At 53.9% G+C, this 14,769-nt stretch overlaps 1 protein-coding gene across 20 annotated transcripts in view; it reads left to right on the top strand.

Moving 5' to 3' along the window:
- The first annotated feature begins 314 nt into the window (after positions 1-314).
- The window catches only part of SHANK3 (SH3 and multiple ankyrin repeat domains 3), a 463,679-nt gene continuing 449,224 nt past the window's right edge, over positions 315-14,769 (top strand). For all 20 annotated transcript variants that reach the window (XM_053255561.1, XM_053255566.1, XM_053255564.1 and 17 more), the window contains exon 1: positions 315-414. The gene's annotated coding sequence lies outside the window, so the exon portion shown is untranslated. The remainder of the gene's footprint in view (positions 415-14,769) is intronic.

Here is a 14,769-nt window from a genome sequence, read left to right on the forward strand (position 1 = left end):
TGCGGTCCCCTGGAAAGGCACCCTGGGCCGGCCCGCGGGGCGCAGCCTTGAGAAGGCGCCCGCAGCAGCAGCAGCGGCGGCGGCGGCGGCGGCGGAACTTTCCTCTTCCTGCCCCCTCTCCCCCCTCACACATCCTCCCGTTGCCACGGCAACCCCTTAAACTAACACTCTGTTCCCCAGGCTGCCGAGGGGGCTGAGTTCGCAGCAGAAAATCTAGCTGGCTGCTTTCCGCTCCAGACTCTCTCTCAGTCTCTCTCTCTCTTGCGCGCGCCCGCCCCCACCCCCCGCTCCATCCGCCCCCTGTTCCTCCTCACTCGCTCCTGAGCCGGTGAGCAAGCCCGAGAGCTCTGCTAGGGTCCTGGGGGTCCTGCCAGCCCCCGCAGCCTCCCACTGCCAGCGGTCTCTCCTGCCCAGGTAAGAGGAGGTCCGCAGGTGGGCTCCCTGCAGCCCCCCGGCCCACCGGAGGAGGGAGGGGGCGCCTGGTGGCACACTCCTGGAGGAGAGCCCTGAGTGGGCCGGGGGGGGCGCGGGGGGGGGGGGTAAGAAGGCAGCACTTTTGCCAGGGCGGGAGCGGAGCGCTGCCACTGCCGTGAGTGAGCATGCACAAAGTGTGCGAGGAGGAGGCGGAGGAGGAGGCTGCCCGAGGCCGGTGTGCAAGAGAAGTGCGGCGGCACCCAAGGCTGCACAGGAGGGGCAGGAAACCGGCCCTGTGAGGGCGCCTGTGGTGGCAGTCCCTGCTTTGTGCAGCCCCCCATGTTGTGCCCGTGAGAGCTGGCTGGGCGTGCACTCCCCACGCGGGGCTGGGGGCAGGCTGAGTTGGAATGCCTCTCCGTGGCTGCCTCTCCGGCAAGGTGGGGAAGACGTCGTCCGAGCACATGAAGAGACTGTGCCAGCAGCGAATGCTGTGCGCAAGTGTCAGGTGTGTCTAGAGCCGGCGAGGCTTGTGCTGCCCGGGACCAGGAGGCGGCGAGCACCTCTGCCGGCCCCCCTTGGCTTTAGAAGCTGGGGCAGACCAGCCGGTGGTCTCCTCGTGGCCAGGACATGCTGGGAAGTGTAGCTGGGCCCATCTGGAGCTCTTGAAGTTCTGCTTGTGACAAGCCATGGCTGGCGCGGGGGTGGGGGGGGAGTTTGAAAGTGTCACACGCTTTAGACGAGGTGAAGCGGATTTCCTGTCCGGGGCTTTGCCTCTCCTGTAGATTATTCTTTACTTATTGTCTATTTATCTGGCACATTTTTATACAGCCCCATGCAAAAGTCCCCAGGCGGTTCACAATCAAACCACCACCACCCAAACATTAACACAATTAAAACCATTCAAAACACAAGTAAAAACTCTAAAAACCTGAAGCTTCCAAAGGATAAACTGCTCTTCTCAGGTGTCGCCACCTTTTGCCCTGCAGGGCGGGCAGGGATGTGGGGGAGGTTAGGAGTGTGCCCACAGGCTCGGATTGCCCCTGAGAGACCCCTTTCCCCCTGAGAATGTCTGTCCTGTGGCATGGTGGTGTGTGGATCTTTGTGTCTGAGGGTGTTCTTGGCACCAGTTAAAACCATCACTCCTTTGCTAAACGGGAGATGCTCAAAGTACAAAAGTGGAAGCTGGCTGCTCAGCCTTGCAAGAGGCCAGGCCAGAGGGCCTCCTTGCTTGGAGGCATACATTGAGGGTGTGCAAGAGGTGTGTGGCTTCAGAGACTGGCCGTCTTGCCCAGGTTTTCCTGACTGCTCCTCCATCACGGCGCAGGGACTCCTCGGTGAGGACTTGAAGGTCATGGGAAGGAGTCTCCTTCTGACCTTGCAAGAAAAGCAGGACTCTGGCAAGGGAACCTTCCTGCGATGCATTCAGGGTTGCTCTGCACTGGGCGGGGCCCAGGCCAGGCACAAGGTGGGGCCCTGGGCGGGCAGGGAGGGGGGCAGTGGCTTGCCCTTTGAAAGGATGTAGCAGAGGTGCTGGGCATCCTAGAAGGATGAGAAGTCCCCGAGAAGGCTCAGCCAAGCCCTCTTAGGAGAAGACAGACTGGACCTTCAAGCCACTTTCCCACCCCTTGAGAGCATCTGCCTGTCTTTGCCCTTGGTTACTACTCCCGGTTTACCAGGGGCTAAGACAGCCAAGCAAACTAGCCCTACAGACGTTTAAGGAGCCATGGAGAAACCACTCCTTCGATGTCCCTGTGGTTTCCATGGGAGGCATCATGGGGTAAGCTAGGGAGCCACAAGGGGGTGGCTCTTTCCCTTGTGGTCTACTCGTGTGAGATTCCCAGGGGGGATCAGGCCCACCACGGATGGAAACTGAATGTTGAACTCGAGGGAAGCTTCCTGCAGGTGTGTGGCGGGGGGGACGGACGACACCTGCTTTTGGCTAGACCGCTTGATAGCTGACACCGGTGCTGTATCGAGACTTCTCCTGCAAGCATGTCCCGTCCCTTGATGGGCCGCCATGTCTTATGCCTGCTTGGGGATGGTTGCTGCTCTAAGCCAGAATGTTTTGCAGTCCTGGGTTCTGGCTCCTCCCCAGCCCTGCCAATGGCGCAGGAGAGCTGGGTGGTGATCAGAGTAAGTGAGGGGCCGATGCTTAAAAGGAACTCGGCAAAGTCAGCTTCTGTTCACAGCCAGTGGCTCACGTGGCCGTGAAGGCACCTCCGTGCCCCCCCCCACCTTGGCTGCTCTTCCTAAGCCACATGACGGCCATTTCCAGTTGCATGGAATGCTGACCAGCCAACCAGGCCCCAAAGTGCGCCCTGCAGCAGCACCGCTTCCCAAAGCGGCAGACTGTGGGCCCGTCCCGTCCTCCTAGCCGCCACTTGGTTGTCAGGGGAGACTCATCAGCGGTGTCACTGGAGAAGCAGGTGAATGAATAGGGAGACTCTGCGAGGTCATTAAATATTGACTCAGCGGCGGCTGCCCATCCTGGAGCGTAATGTCCGGCTGCAGGTCCGAGGAGGAGCTGCTGGTGGCCATCCGAAGGGGTTGGGGAGGATTCGGAACTGGTAAGAGAGAGAGAGAGATGTTGGCTTCCTTGTGCAGCGGGCGGGGGGGGGATTTCCATGCTCACTTCCTCCCCACCCCCAGATGAGTAATTGCCACCCTTGCTGACTGCCATGTCTTATGCCTGACTGCCCCCAGGAGCAGCCCAGTTGGGGGGGGGTGGCGTTTCCTTTGCGAGCTACGTCTTCAGCCCTGGACCACCCCTCCCTGGTCTTTTCTCTCTCTGCTGTTCTCAGCCTTGGGGGCGGCTTTCCATAAAAGGCCCAGCAGAGTTCTGCTGCGTGGTTGTTCAAAAGGCAGAGTCATGTGAAGGAAACAGACACATTTTCTGGCTGTATTTAATCAAGGTAGCAAGCAGCCTGTGCATCGTGGCAGGGCGTGTGTGTCGGCGGGAGTGTGTGCATGTGTGCACGCTTCTCTTTCAGCATTGCCTTGGGGCAACATTTCTTCTTCCGGCATGAGCAGAAATGTAAAACGACTCAGAAAATAGGTAGTGGGTGGGAGGAAAGTTGCTTTTTGTTTTCCCTGGGGGCGGGGGGTGGGGGGTGTCTGAAAACATTCCGGGATATGGAGGGAACACAGTGCGCACTTGACTATCGATACTGGGCTTCCTTGTGGCCTGGGAGCTCAGAAATAATAAGCAACTTGCGTCATCTCTAACAAGGGCCAACCAAGTCAGGGAGAAGTCGCCTTCCGTAGCCAGAAGCTTTCATTTCCCCAAGTCCCAGAGGTGAGGAGTCAGACTGCTCCTACCCAGGGTGTGAGGAAAGCCTTCAGCACACAGCCAGAGGCACCGTTGCCATTAGAGTGGATATCGCATAGTGGTTAAAAAGGCAGAGAAAGCACAGGAGTATCCCTCTTTGGAGTCTTACTCCAGCTGTATATTTGCCTAGGAGAAGCCACCACCTCTCTTCGGCCTTAGAACCATCCCTCCCCCCAATACACACACACACACACACACCCTTTCTCTAACATGGGAATGATAAAACTGCCTACCTTACAAGGTTGTTGTCTGTTCCTAAGAAGCCATGTGTGAAATGCTTTAAGTAGTCTCCCCCAAATACATCTTTGGACTTGCACAGCTCTGGCTCTGAATTTTTGCAAGACATGTGAATGCTGTGTGTGGTTGACTAATGGGTGGTTTTATTGGGGCAAGTTCACAATCAGGTAATGACAGAGAGGCCAGATTTCTAGACATGCGAAATGACTGTGCCTTAGAACAGTTGGTCACAGAACCAACCAAAGAGAAGGTGACCTTGGACTTAATCCTGGGTGGAGCCCAGGACCTGGTGTGAGATGTCAGAATTGCAGAACCATTGGGGGAATAGTGACCATAGTGTGATTCAATTCAGCCAGTATGTGAGTGGAGCACTGCCAAGGAAGTCCATCACAGAAGAAAAAAACTTCTCAAAAATGAGGGGACTGATAAAAATGAAGCTAAAAGGGAAACTCAGGAGGGTCAAATCAATCCAGAAAGCATGGAACTTATTTAAAACCACACTCATAAAAGCTCAATTGGAATGTATACCCAGAAGGAGGAAAGGTACCACCAAGTCCAGGAGGACACGAGCGTAGCTAACAAGTGGAGTCAGGGAAGCTATAAAAGGGAAGAAGACTTCCTTCAGAAAATGGAAGCCCTGCCCAAATGAAGAGGACAGGAAGGAACATAAACTCTGGCAAAAGAAATGCAAAGAAGTCAATAGGGGATGCAAAAAGAGAGTTTGAGGAGCAGATAGCTACAAGTGTCAAGGGGAATAGCAAAAACTTCTTTAAATATATCAGAAGCAGAAAAACTGCCAGGGAGGCGGTTGGACTGTTAGATGATGAGGGTGTGAAAGGGAGTATTAAGGAGGATAAGGAGATTGCAGAGAAGCTGAATGAGGTCTTTGCATCTGTCTTCACAGTGGAAGACACTGACTATATACCCACTCCAGAACTGAGCTTCTCAGGCTTGGAGGCTGAAGAACTGGGGCAATTTGAAGTGATGAGGGAAACTAAAAATTAACAAATCGCCAGGGCCAGATAGCATCCACCCAAGCGTTCTGAAAGAAATAAAATGTGAAAATGCTGATCTCCTAGCAGAAACATGTAAATTGTCCCTACAATCAGGCTCTGTACCAGAAGGCTGGAAAGCAGCTAATGTAACTCCAATTTTCAAAAAGAGATCAGGGTTGAGATACAGGAAAGTCCAGGCTGGTTAGCTTAACTTCTGTGCCATGCAAATTGATGGAAAGCATACTTAAGGACAAAATTATTAAAGACATAGAAGAACAGGCCTTGCTGAAGGAGAACCAGCCTGGCTTCTGCAAGGGCAAGTATTGCCCCACTAAACTTTTGGAGTTCTTTGAGAGTGTCAACAGGCATGTGAATAAAGGGGATCTGGCTCACATAGGATACGTGGACTTCCAAAAAGCCTTTGACAAAGTTCCCCACGAAAGGCTCTTGAGTAAACTTAGCAGTCATGGGATAAAGGGAGAGGTTCACGTGTGGATCGGTCAGTGGTTGAAGGACAGGAAACAGAGGGTAGGAATAAATGGACAGTTTTCACAATGGAGAGGAGTAAGAAGTGGGGTCCCCCAGGGATCTGTACTGGGACCGGTGCTCTTTAACTTGTTCATAAATGATCTAGAAGTTGGGGTGAGCAGTGAAGTGGCCAGATTGGCAGATGACACCAAACTATTTAGGGGGGTGAAATCCAAAACAGATTGTGAGGAGCTCCAAAGGGATCTCTCCAAACTGGGGGAGTGGGAAACAAAATGACAAATGCAGTTCAATGTAAGCAAGGGGAAAAGTGATGCATATTGGGTCAAAAAACCCCAACTTCACATATACACTGATGGGATCTGAGCTGTTGGTGCCTGACCCAGTCAGCTCATTCAGAGTGTCGTCTCAGTGCGTGGTAGCTGTACAAAAGGCTAATTCCAGGCTATGGGTCATTAGAAAGGAGACTGAAAATAAGAATGCTAATATTATAATGCCCTTATACAAATCTATGGTGTGGCAACATCTGGAGTACTGCATACAGCTTTGGTCAGTGTATTTTCAGAAGGATATTGTAGAACTGGGAAAGTTGCAGAAGAGGGCAACCAAGATGATCAGGGGCCTGGAGTACCTTCCTTATGAGGCAAGGCTACAGCATCTGGGACTCCTTAGTTTGGAAAAGAGGCAACTAAGGGGTGACATGATTGAGATATATACAATTATGCATGGCGTAGAGAGAGTGGGCAGAGAAATTTTTCACCCTCTCTCACAGTACTAGAACCAGGGGTCTTCCCATGAAACTGCAGGCTAAAACGTTTAGGACCAACAAAAGGAAGTACTTTTTCACACAGTGCATAATTAACCTATGGAATTCTCTGCCACGGGATGTGGTGATGGCCACTAGCTTGGATGGCTTTAAAGGGGGCTTAGCCAAATTCATGGAGAACAGGTCTATCATTGGCGACTAGTCTGGTGGCTGTGGGCCCCCTCCAGCCTCAGAGGCACGATGCCTCTCAATCCCAGTGGCAGGGGAGCCACAGCAGGAGAGAGGGCAAGGCCTCATCCCCTGCCTGTGGGCTTTGGGGAGGCATCGGGTAGGCCACTGTGTGAAACAGCATGCTGGGCTAGATAGGCCTCCTTGGGCCTGATCCAGCAGGGCTGTTCTTGTGTGTTTCCTTCCAGAGTGGGTTAGCTTTGGCGCTGGATTATTCCTGCCTTCTGCTTCTGTGCAATATTTTTAATTGATTGATTGATTGATTGATTAATAATTTGTCCAGATCTCCATCAAAATGCATGGCGTATAACTGAAATAAATGCATCTTCTTCCCCTGCCTACCCTCCTTGCCTCCATTTCCCTCTGTGGTCTCCCCTGGCCTTTGGCCACTGCAGCTGGGGATGGTGGGCGTTGTAGTTCATCTGGGGAGCCAGGGCTGGCGATCCTTGCCTGAAAAGACAGGTGCCTGTCCTGGGAAGCTGGCTGTCTAAAATCCGACACGGGGAGGCAGCCGAGGGCGGTGGAGGCAAGGAGGGTGAGCCAGGGAACGGGAGGGAAGGAGGCACCCGCATCACCTCAGCGGCACAGATGGCGTGTCGGGGGGAGGGGATGCTGGGCTGGCCTGGGCTGAAGAAGGGCTTGTGGGTGCCCAAGGGGGGCTTTGCCCTGGCTGGGAGTCTCTGGGAGGGGGCCAAGCCAGCCCTGGGACAGCAGTGGGGGCGGGGCAGGGGGAGGGGGGGCTCTCCCTTTGGGAGGGGCTGCTGCGCATCGAAGTGGCGCCTGGCGCTTCCTGGCCTGGATCCTCTGCCTTTTAATAGATGCTCCCAGGGGCCCCTGAAGAATGCCAGGAAAGCAGCGCTCAGCCCTGGCTGCCATTGTTTGGAGGCAGCAGCCGGAAGGTGTGACCCGGCAGGGCCTGGGCTGGGCTGGGCTGGCAGCTGGCTTGCCTGGTGGGTGCCGCACCCCTCCCCTGGAGCGGAATTCTTGGGGCTGGCCCAGTTGCAATGCCGCCCCCAGCTGGAGAGTTGCAGCCCAGCGTCCTTTGCAGCACTGCTAGGGATCCGGGGGGTGGCGGGGGGGGGTGGGGGGAGGCGCTGCAGTGCCCTTTGGCTGTGCCCTTCTCTGACATGCTCGCCACCAGCACAGAAGGGCAGCCCTTTGCAGCCTGTGTATGCCTGGGGGGCCGGAGGGAAGGGGGTGCCCTTCCTCTTGCAACTCCAGGCAGTCAAGGCTTGTGCTCCTTACGGAAGCCGTGCCGAAGTACGCCTCTCCCCCATCCCTGTTCCTTGAGCTGACCCACAGTGAAAAATCACCACGAAAATCAATGTGAGTGGAGGAGTTTCGGCATCATCACAGTTTCAGGCTGAAAAGCCTCCTTTTATTATTCTTTTCCATTTGCCACTTGTAAACTAGACATTCCCGGCTTGGCTTGCTGCTGGAGCAGTGACTAATTAAGAAACTTCTCTAAACGTGGACTGACAGCTAGTTCAGATCTAAGGTCTGGCAGTGTCTGTAGATCTGAACAGAATGGCTTTATCGTGAGGGAGCTATTTCTCCCCCACCCCCATTAAAAAACAAAAAACAAACGTTGGAAATGCTGGAAATGCCTGGAATCTGGCGGTCCGTTTGGGGGGGGGTCAGCCCCACAGATCCAGGCTTCCCAGAACCTGCCATGGAGTATCCCTGGTGCTTGAGAAGAAAGGAGAAGATGGCAGGTGCTGAGGTCTTGGTGCAGGGAGGCAGTTCCTGCCAGACACAACACGCTTCTGGCTTGGCTTGGCTGCTCGCTGGCCGAACCTCGTGCATTAGAGCAAGGAGCAGCGTGAGGACGTGGAGTGTGCTGCTTGGGGTCCCTGGAGGCAAGAATGGATCTGAGTGCGAGAGGGAAGCAAGCAAAGCCACCTTTGTGCCTGCGGGTCTCCGGGGGCGCAGGAAGAAAATGTCAGGCTGCATCCAGGCCCAGGGGCGGCCGTGACAGAAACAGGGCTGCCTCTGAGCCAGGAGTCCCTCTGACTGGAGGGGCTCTGTCAGCTGAGCTCAGGACGGAGCCCATTCTGAGTGCCAGGGGGAAAGATGGCTGTGCCTCTCTGCACATGTGCCGAGTGCCTTTCCCTCCTCGCAGCGCTGAACTGCAGCCCACCACAGAGAGCTGGGATGAGCAAGCAGCCGGGCTTTCCGGTCTGAATGCCAGCCAGCCTCGGTCTTGGCAGGCCACGTTTGAGAAACCTGCCATGTTGAATAGCTCTGGAGGAGGAGGCTGCCGGAGCAGAACTTCCGTCCGCAGAACCTCTAGAACGGCTACTCCTCTCGGGTTTTTTTAATTTATTACATTTCTATCCCACTCTTCCTCTGAGAAGCTCAGAGCGGTGTACGTGCTTCTTTTCACCCTCACGGTGACCCTGTGAGGTAGGTTAGGCTGGGAGATACGTGACTGGCCCAGAGTCACCCAGTGAGTTGCATGGTTGAATGGGGATTCGAACTCGGGTCTTCCCGGTCCTAGTCCAACACTCTAACCACTACGTTGAACCAGTGTTGGGAGCAGTTCAAGGCATATCAAGACTGCAGCTCAAAATATCCTGGAAAACCATTGCCAAGTGCATGGATTCCGATGATGGCAAACCCCAATCTGATATGTCACTTATTGAGGTCTCCGGGGAGGGGAAGAGTCAAGCCTTCCAGCATCCTTCCAGATGGCTCTCATAGGAACATAGGAAGCTGCCATATACTGAGTCAGACTATTGGTCTATTTAGCTCAGTATTGTGTCTTCACAGACTGGCAGCAGCTTCTCCAAGGTTGCAGCCAGGAGTCTCTCTCAGCCCTATCTGGAGATGCTGCCAGGGAGGGGACTTGGAACCTGAAATGCTCTCCCCAGAGCAGCTCCATCCCCTACTAAGGGGAGGATCTTGCAGTGCTCACACATCAAGTCTCCCATTCCTATGCAACCAGGACAGACCCTGCTTAGCTAAGGGGACAAGGCATGCTTGCTACCATAAGACCAGCTCTCCTCCTCAAAGTCAGAGTCGCGTCTCTTCATAACCAGAGCCAGAGGGGCACCAAAGGAGGCAGTTTGGATGGCTCCTCTTTCCCGCCCCGCCCAAGAGCTGTGCTGCCTGCAGACTGGCTGTTCATCAGGTGGAGCTGCGCCGTTGACCAGTTTCTGAGTCTAAGCAATGCCAAAGTGCAACAAAGCTCTGCAGGCTAACTGCGCAGCTTTACCTGATGAATGGCCAGCTTGCGGCGGCGTGGATCGGGGGGGGGGTTAGAGAAGAGTGACCCATGAGGCCTCCTTTGGCACTCCCCTGGCTCATTAGAACAAGCCGCTACTGGGCTCTCCGTGAGATTAAAATGTGTTTTTCAAGGCCCTGGATCTTGGCTACATGGAGACCTGCTGTGTGTCTGAGCTTGCTTAGCCGTGCTGGTTTCTGAGTCCCCAGACTTGAGTGATGATGGGGCTTGTATTGTACAGGGGGCAGATCCTTCCACTTGAGACCAGACTCCCTCCAGCAAAGTGTGCTGCCTCCTCTTTTAAAAGGAGCCCAAAGTCTCTCTCCTTTTCTTCAGCTGCTTGTAGGGGCTTCCCTCCCTCTCGGCTGCTTCCTGCCTTTTGTGCATCTCTCCCCACTTCCTCTCTGGGGTGTCCTGAAGGCTTTACAGGCAGGGCTGTTACCCTGAATCTCCTCCGAAAGAGAGTGTGTGTGTTCACACTGTCACACGCCAGCCAAACTTTCCCCCAAGTCCCTTTGAGATCCTTGGATGCACTCCACACACAAAGAAGGCTTTGTCTTGCGGATTCTGGCTTATCTCAAGATATTTCCAGGTTTTTAAAATGGTGGTTTTAATCTACTTTTTCTGAAAATGCGGAGAGGCACTGACATAGAATCATTGGCATGATAAGAGGGATACTCTCTTTAGAAATGCAGATATAGCTCTTTAGAAAGCAACTCCCCACCACCACCATTGTCTAGAAGGAAAACCTCCTAGAAGGAGGCATGCCCTGTGAACTTGCATCAAAACAAAACCCGGTGCCATGAGTGTGCTTTGAAGTGGCTTTGCTCAACCTTTACCCCACAGCCTGAAGCCCTGTGCAAATAGCTCCCTGCTGGTGGCAGCAGCAGGAAGCAGCCATGATGTGGGGCGAGGAGGAGTTTCTGGCTGAGCTTGGGGGGGCTGGGCAGGAGGCCAGCCAGGCCCAGCTGGCTTCTGCTGACCCTTCAGGAAGGAGCGTGGCGCTTGGGTGCCCTGCTGGGTTAGAGGAAGTGGGGCCGGTGGGGCCGCTTTGCCGTTCCTGCTGCCCCATCATGTCCCTCGGGCTTGTCATCTCCCTCCTGTGGAAGGTCCTCGGGCAGAAGCGAGGAGCCTCTGGTGGAATCAGCCCGATGGAGTTGCTGAGTCCGACCATGCCGGAAGGCAACAGAGCGCTGGGCTCCTCCCAGAGGGCCATTCTGACCCCAGGACTTCCAGGCCAACGTCCAGGGCTGCCTCCACACCCACTGCCCCCCCCAATCCTCCTTAGCCTTTTCCCAGGTGATGTGGTCGCCACACCCCAGGTGGCCAAGCATGACTGTGACCTGCTTTAGAGACGGGGGTGTGTGTGAAGGGGGGGGGGATATGTGAGATGGAAATATGCTAAGTTTTGTGTTGAAATGTTTCTGCTAATGCATATTTGCATAAAGAAACCTAGGCTTATATTCTCATATTCTTGTGAGTTCAGTTGCTATTTGTGCCCCCAGGAACCCATGTGGTAAAAATACTGTGTGTGTGTGTGTGTGTGTGTGTGTGTGTGTGTGTGTGTGTGTGTGTGTAGGGAGATGATGCTCAACTGGCCGTGGGCTGGGGCAGGGGCTCCAAAGTTTCCTCTGTCCTGACATTGCAGTTGAGAGCATGAAGGCAGCACTGCTGCTTCTGGGGCTGTGTGAAGGTAAGGTCATCCCAGCCCTGCTGGATCAGGCCCAAGGAAGCCTCGCTGGCCCAGCATCCCATTTCCCACAGTGGCCCACCAGATGCCACGGAGAAGCCCACAGGCGAGGGGGGGGTGAGGGCATGTCCCCTCTCCTGCGGTGGCTCCCGTTTAGATTTAGCAGCCGGCCCAGTGCAGAGTAGGCACAAGGGAGCCGGGAGGAGAATCCCAGGGCTCAGGAGGAAACGGGCACAGCGCGCCACCATTCTGGGCATTCGCAGTTGGAGGGGATGTGGAGGGTCCCCCTGGCAGCTCCTTGTGCTCAGCCCCAGTTCACACAGTGCTGTTTGTCTGGGAAGGACAGAAGTCACCACAAACCGACCTCTCCTGGGGCTTTTGGAATGATTTTGGCACACTTGGGAGGATTCCCAAGCTATGCCCAAACCCACTGGAAGTGGCCAGGATTGTCTGTTCTGACTGGCACAGGAGCCCTCCAGGGTCTCAGGCCTTTCCTGTCACTGGGGTGTAGCTAAGGACCTTCCAGTGGCCGAGGATGGGATGCGGGACGTTCTGCCGGCAAAGCCTGTGTCTCAACGCTGAGCGAAGGGCCCTCCTGGATGTGGGTGGGGGTCTGTGTGATTGAGCCCCCAGACCTGGCCCTGCCTTTCCTTCCAGCTGCCAGTCGGGTGCAAGCCCAGCAGGGGGCGCTCTTCCTTTCCAAAGGCCTGCACCCAGCTGGAGCCCAGTGAAGATTTCGGTGCCTCCAGGAAGATAGGAACATAGGAGGCTGCCATCTACTGAGTCAGACCATTGGTCTATCTAGCTCAGGATTGTCTTCACAGACTGGCAGCGGCTTCTCCCAGGTTGCAGGCAGGAATCTCTCTCAGCCCTCTCTTGGAGATGCTGCCAGCGAGGGAACTGGGAACCTTCTGCTCTTCCCAGAGCGGCTCCATCCCCTGCTGAGGGGAATCTCTTCCAGTGCTGCTGACACTTGTAGTCTCCCTTTCATATGCAACCAGGGCAGACCCTGCTTAGCTGAGGGGACAAGTCATGCTGGCTACCACAAGACCAGCTCTCCACTCCTGAAGATGTTTAAATGCACCCAGCGCTGTAATCAAATGCTGAATGTTTTCCTTCGAAATACAACACCATCTCATCTGCATAATTTATACTCCTCTGAAGAGATTTAATCTATCGGTTCCAATAATAAACTCATAAATTTCCTGCTCTGTTAGAAGGCGCTGAGTAATGACAAGATGCATATAGAGTGAGCATTTAATGTGTCTCCCGAACAGCCCTTCTGCAAGAATTAGTGCTTTGGACAGTGGCTCTCTGGGCTTCCTCGAGGCAAAGGGGGTGGCAGAGAGAGCAATGGCCCCTTGGTCTGGAAAGCTGATATGGGGCCCAGAGGATGTGAGGCATGCCAGAGAGAGCGGGGATTGGGGCCCAGCAGCACACACCTTTGTGATGGGACCCCTCTTTGGTCTGCTCTTGCCAGGGCTGGTGGAAGGAGGCTCAGAGGAACAGCCATAGACTGAGTCAGACCCTTGGTCCATCTCGCTCAGTATTGTCTACCCAGACTAGCAACGGTTTCTCCAGGGATGCAGGCAGGAGTCTGTCTCAGCCCCATCTTGGAGATGCTGCCAGGGAGGGAACTTGGGACCTTCTGCATGCAGGTACTCTTCCCAGAGAGGCCCCTTTCCCTGAGGGGAATATCTTACAGTGCTCGCACATGATTTATTGTATTTTATTTTATTGTTCAATTTCTAATACCGCCTTTTATAAAGCGTCCCAAGGCGGTTTCAGAAAAATTCCATTAAAATCATTTAAAACCTTAAAATCAGTTAAACAGGAAAAGCCATAAAACACCACCACCACCCCGCAAAAAAACCCCACCCCACCACCATAAAAAAGACAACAGAAGCAGGAGAGCTGAGAGGCCTGGCAACCCCTAACATGTAGTCTCCCATCCAAATTTAACCCAGGGCAGACCCTGCTTAGCAAAAGGGACCATTCATGCTTGCTTCCACAAGACCAGCTCTCCTCCCAAACCCTCACCAGCTCCTTAACTGGGTGGGTGGAAGAACTATCTGGCAAAGAAGCTTTTGGAGTGGGAGTGCTTCACTGACCCTTCTGCTCCTCCCCAGGCAGTCTGTGGGCCAAACTGGCTTTTCCGAGCCCCCCCCCGCCCCGCCCCGCCCCGCCCCGCCCTTCCTGTCACCAGCTCTGCTGCAGCTGTCAGGGTCCATCACATTCTTTTAGGCACAGATCGCTGCCACGCTGTGAGAAAGGTGTGGGCCAGGGACCAGTCACCAGGGCGCGTGAGGGGCATGCCCAGGGGGCTGGCTAAGGGTCCTCCCCCCACCCCGGCCACTTGAGTAATTGTGATTTAGTCAGAGCTAAAAGCAACAAAAGCCAAAACACACAGACCAGCCTTGGGACTAAACAGGAATAAAACCCTCACAGCCTGCAGCATATCAGAATTGCTTGAATAAATCCGTCCACCTTCCTTCATTGTGTGCACAGATCACACTTGCACTAGAGTTTTTCTGCCAGTGGCTGACAGTTGGACAGTACCCACTTGGCTTACTTGGAAGCTGGTCTCTCACTCTCAATTTGGCTATGGAATATGCTGAGTTTTGAAATTTCTGAGAAACCCAGGGCATGATACCTGCTGAAGTCAAGTACTTTCCATTCCTATAGATTTCAGTGGCTTTAAATAGGTCTCACTGAAATCCAATATGCATAGTGTGTGTGTGTGTGTGTGTGTGTGTGTGTGTGTGTATAGTGTGTGTGTGTATATACACATACACACATTGCATTTTAATAGCATGACTTTACGTGACAATAAAATAGGAACTTAAAACTGTGACCTCTGAATGTAGGCCAAATTTTGGGTTATGGCCCATTTGAATCATGAGTATACCCCTTGGGTTCTGGCCATGCTGCAAATAAGACAAGTAATAAGATTTCTGTATATTCCCCAGTATTCTGCCACCACCAGACAAAGCGAGGCAGGAGGTCTTTCTTTCTGAATTGGCTTGTTGCTCAGTACTGTCTTGGGCTGTCCAGAAACTTTTGAATTGGAAATGTGTTGCTTTTTAGCATGCCCCAAGAGAAGTAGCTTATCTGCTAATTTATTGGTCTGGGTTCAACTCCGTGATCAGGGCGCTCTCAATAGCAGCAAAATGCTTCCGTTCAGGCAAGTCACATTGAAAACGTAAACAGCAGGGGGAGCAGTCTCGCGGAAACTAACAACCCGAAAAAACAACAACCTTACAATGTCCTAGCTCTATATCACAGCGATTAAATTCAAGACACGGCATTGGCAATGCGAACGGCACCCTGCTGTCCGTGTAGGGACTGCGGTGTCACAACACAGGAAGTGTGGAAGCCCACTTCCGTGATACGTCCTGA

This window comes from Hemicordylus capensis, chromosome 5 (genome assembly GCF_027244095.1).
Source record: "Hemicordylus capensis ecotype Gifberg chromosome 5, rHemCap1.1.pri, whole genome shotgun sequence".
Lineage (NCBI taxonomy): Eukaryota > Metazoa > Chordata > Lepidosauria > Squamata > Cordylidae > Hemicordylus > Hemicordylus capensis.